This window comes from Helianthus annuus, chromosome 9 (assembly GCF_002127325.2).
Source record: "Helianthus annuus cultivar XRQ/B chromosome 9, HanXRQr2.0-SUNRISE, whole genome shotgun sequence".
Lineage (NCBI taxonomy): Eukaryota > Viridiplantae > Streptophyta > Magnoliopsida > Asterales > Asteraceae > Helianthus > Helianthus annuus.
Genome location: NC_035441.2, coordinates 86,119,447 through 86,124,398, shown reverse-complemented (window position 1 = coordinate 86,124,398; position 4,952 = coordinate 86,119,447). Strand labels below are relative to the sequence as shown.

The 4,952-nt window shown below is 36.2% G+C and overlaps 1 long non-coding RNA gene across 1 annotated transcript; it reads right to left on the bottom strand.

The window, feature by feature from the left end:
- Positions 1 to 2,623: 2,623 nt before the first annotated feature.
- Positions 2,624 to 4,198, bottom strand: LOC110874433. Its single transcript, XR_002555945.2, has 3 exons — positions 4,157 to 4,198; positions 3,543 to 3,634; positions 2,624 to 2,708 (listed from the first exon to the last, which is right to left on the bottom strand). It is a non-coding gene; the product is annotated as an uncharacterized LOC110874433 (long non-coding RNA).
- Positions 4,199 to 4,952: the final 754 nt, after the last annotated feature.

Sequence of the window (4,952 nt, the reverse complement as noted above, 5' to 3'; positions counted from 1 at the left end):
GTGTCACGTCATGTTTAATTTATATCAACGTTTCTTCATCATACTTCTCCTTTTCGAATGTATTGTCTCGCACCTATCAATGTCGAGACCCATGCTCTTTGATGTTAACCATTTTCTAATCTCTCTCGTAATATCCATATTTGTTAAAACATTGTTTCTTACTAAAACTAAATTTTAGTTTAACTTTTCCTTTTTTTTTTTCTTGTCTTACATCTTTTACTCATTTCCAGGACTTTTCGTCTGAAAATTCGTTCCTTTCCGTTGTCTTTTCGGTAATATTTCTGTCCTTTTTGTGAATCATCAGAATTTAAATAATTGTGAATCCTTTTTGCTATTTCTGCCCGTTTAGATGTTTTAGTGAAATCCCTCACTTTTGTCAACCAGGCCTTTCTCGATCCCTTCGCTTTTAACTCACTCAGTTAAGTTAGCAATACCCCTCGCTTTTATACTACCTTTACCTTCCGTTATTTATTTTACGCGGGGAGTTTAACCATTTTCCTCGCTTCACGTTATTGACCCGTAGGTTCTTTCACTCAGCCTCGTAGGCTTATTTCTTTAGATTTTTCACCTTTTTAAGACGAGGCCTTTATGATCCCTTTGCTTCAATTCATGTCCCGTGGGTCATTTTGGCCCCGTAGACCTTTACCCTAATTAACATCCTGTAGGTTATGATGATTCCGTAGATCATCTTTTATTCTAGTCTTTATTCAAATGTGTATACGTTTATATACGCATATGGCGTTAAGGCATCCCTTTTTATGTTTATAATTATTCATCTTTCTTACTTTTTGGATTTCATTTGACCTTGACCGTAGTCTAAGGCTACATTGTTTTCTTTCGAATCATCTTTCCGACTTCTCGACTTCTAACGTCAATTACACGTCGGTTTTCAATACACTTACCGTTACCCGGTTCTTACCTGTACTTCCTTACGTCCCATTACCCGGGTTCTTTTATTTCAGTGTTTTTAACGCCTTTAACTCCTTTACATAGGTTTATTAATATTTCGCACTTTTATTTATTTGATTCGCACTTACTTAATTTAGCAAGTGTCATCCTTTATTAAATTTGTTTGACTTGTTCGTGTGAACATTCATCGCTTACGAATGCCAAACTTCAGTCTTTGTTTGACCTGTTCAGCTTTGAAATGGCTGAACATAATTTATTCAAAATTTCTATTTACATTATTTTGTCGTCTTTTAGTTAAGACTCAAAACCCGAGTCTTTTAACTTTCCATCCGAGTTCCCGTTTCTCGGTTCACGCATGTGTTTAAATCCTTACCCACCAACCGGGTGTTTTACCGAAGTCGTTATTATTGCAACCTTTACGGTATGCATTATGACTTCCTTTCGCCTTTATATTCCTACTTTGTTCTCGAATTTGGCGTTTTACAAAAACGACCCATTTAGAGACGTATTCGCATTTTCCGGGTTCGAGTGTAAGTACACTCCTTCCCAATGCATATCTTGATCATTCTACATGTTTGCATTTTCCGGGTTCGAGTGTAAGTACACTCCTTCCCAATGCATATCTTAATCATTTTACATGTTTCTTTGCCCCCTTATCTCGGGCTCATTTTTCTAATATAATACGCTTCTGTCACTCAGCTATGCGTTTACATGCTAATTAAATATTTTGCTTATCTGATTCATTTGGGTACTTTTTAATTTGTCCCACACACCCCGTCCTTACTACACCGGGTGTGAATGTGTCCGCTATAAGAAGTTCATGGTATCATATGCCACTACTTACTTGGCCAGAGTAAGCGATTAACACATGACACGCATGACCTTTTTATAGTTTTCACATCACGCCCTATGTAAGTAATACCTCTGTTTATTAATCTTGGAAACAATATCCTGGATAGGTATTCTATTCAGGTTTGTCCAAGTTTTCAATCTACATCTGAAACTATCAGTTTCTACTTATTGGTTGCATGTTTATATTCATGCAATAATTTAAACGTGCACCTGGTAAATGCTTGCCCTAACGGGCTTTTCTTGCCATTAGTCTTGTTCGCGACCATTACGCGATTTAGGTCCTTGATGAGCATGCTCTTCTTGTCATATCTCGGACCGTTCCATCATCATATCCACAATTCGTTCGACTCTCGTCGTCTTCAAACGCGAGTGTCCTTCAATTAAAACATTCACAAAGTTAGTAACATTAACTTCAATAATCGCTCGTATTATAATACAAGGCTTTTTCTACTATACGCGTCAACGCGCGTATTTTCGTCAACTATATCAATCATTTCAATTGGGGTAACGTGTATCACACGATAGCCCTATGTGTTGTTTACAACAATTTAGCATCTAAGCTATTAACGTTCATGTACTTACCGGATTTGCGATCAAGCCTCGAACCGAACACTATTCTTTGTCAAGAGCATAAGGTTTAAGTCCAAGCATGGTTCCTCCCCACCATACTCGAATCTCTTAAACCAAGGCTCTGATACCAACTTGTAACACCCGTTCTTATAAATCAAGGTTTAACGTATATTTTGCGAAAATAATCATGTAATTTAAGATTACATATACATCGGAAATACGGGTTTGTTAAAAACTTTTACAATTTAAGTGATAAACATAATGTGATTTAATTCACCGCTTAGAATAACGACAAAACAACGTTGCGGAAGCTTTGTTTAATGTATGTTCGGTTCTTGCTCGATGCTCGATCTTCATCCGGGACTCTCGACATTCACCTGTGATCAAAACCAACTTAAAGGTCAGTTTTGATAATTAATTAACCAATACAACGGGGAAATTAGGAAAATCCAACATGGATATCTTAAACCCAAAACAAAAACTCATTTTTGACCTCCACCGTAACTTACGGTGGCACCGTAAGTTACGGTGGCCTCTGTGTTTCAATTATTCAACCGTACAACAGTAGGCATTTACCGTAACCAAATTATGTCCACCGTAACTTACGGTGGCACCGTAAGTTACGGTGGCCCCTGCATTCCATCTTTCTATTTTGCCGTTTTTTTTTTGACACGAAAACTTTCGTATCTTTCAATCTGCTCGTCCGTTTAACCTACCGTTTCTTCCTACGTGTTTGCAATTTGATTCTCCATCATATGGAGTTAAAATCTAACATCCGGTTTAACAAAATTTCAGACTTTTAAGTCTTTGGCTTATTACCCTTTTTGTCAACTTTTGACCCGTTCGTGATTTCATCATCAAACTTGTGTATTTGACCTTTATGTCTCATATACTTCTTCAACTTAATGTTATCTACCATACTAGATTATAATCCCCGGTTTATTACACAAATTAAACCCGTTTTCGTTTGTATGCTTATTTTGACCCGTTAAGGGTATTTATGCACTAAGGTCCCATACATCCCTTTTATACCTATCTTAAGGATTTAATCTACCAAATCACTTATTTCCAACAACCTTTAAAGGTCGTTTGCCCGGTTTACCCAACAAGGGCATTTTAGTCAACTTTAGCCCCTCATTTACGACGAAGGGCATTTGCTACTTAATTGACCCCAAAAATGTATGTTTAACCACAATCGTATTTATACGTACCTGGCTCGAGTCAACCGAGTGACCCGTTTCAACACCTTGCTTTTATTACCGATATTCTATGGCGACGCAATTATCCCAATTACTATTCGCTCCTGTAACACATGACTTGACCACCACATTAGTTGATTTTGTCAAATGACGTTATTCCCACCATTTGACCCGTTCGGTCTATATCACCCAACATTTTCATATGTAATTAAAAACATGGTTTTTAATTACCAATCACACATCCGAACCATTTCGGGTTTTCTCACTAGATCCCTTTCTTTCTAAAGTAAATTTCCTATATTTTTAACCCATTCGGCTTATGCTATGGGTGTCCTTTGAAACTTATTTTTACTTTAGTCAATAGTTGACTAAATTTCCATTTTTACCCATTTTCCATTACTAGTTACACTATAAGGTAACTTTAAGAAAACTCTTAAACTATTAACCAATTCATGACTAGTTTACCATTTTGCCTCTTTCACCAATAATCATGGTTTAAAACGTTTCTATTCGTTCCAACCCAATTCGTTTCGTGTTGGAACCCATAATTCGAACCAAATCCTTTGTTGTATTTATCGCCTATAAAATAAACACGTATACTACAAGTAGGTGTAAGTTTTACTTACCTTGCATCCGAAACATGCTTTTACTTCTTATTTGCTTCGTTTGACCCGCTTCCTTTCCAAGCCTCCACCTAGCTTGTCAAGCGTCAAACTATCATCATAATTCGTAAGACGGTTAGTTTAGTCATTATCACATACGACTATTCCACCTTACAAACTCTATGTCGGAACTACTATCCGACTTCAATATTGGTTATTTGACTTTCGATAGTCAACTAACTTCAATCATATTACACGCACAATAAGTTCAATCAACATCACGTTTAGAACCCATATTATTTCGTACTACACGTAGTTAGTCGAGTTAGCCAATTACGCGTTTCTTTAATAATTTCATTATGTCAACATTCATTCGGGCATTTTAACAAACACCTAATGTGCATAATATTACTTATTTACTAACTAATTCATAACTAGTTATCTTTACCAAGATTTACACCACAATTCAAACCTCTATGTTTAGTGTTCATGAACTACACATCATATTTTCAGAAATCAGTTTCTAAGCACCAATTTACACTAGATTAGCATCCTACATCCTAGTGTTTATCATTTTCTCATAAAACCCATGAATCACCTTCAATGTGTTCATGAAATTTTTCAGAATTTAGCCATGATTTCACATGTTTTTGTCTAGGTTTTACTCCTAGACACCATATCAACCCTATTCTACCCAAATAGCTAACATGCAACATAAATTTTCAGACTTCCCAATTTCATGAGAAATTCAAACAGAGAATTAACACCAAATTTTACATACCTTGTAATCCTCTTGTGATGAGGATCAAAATTCTATGTT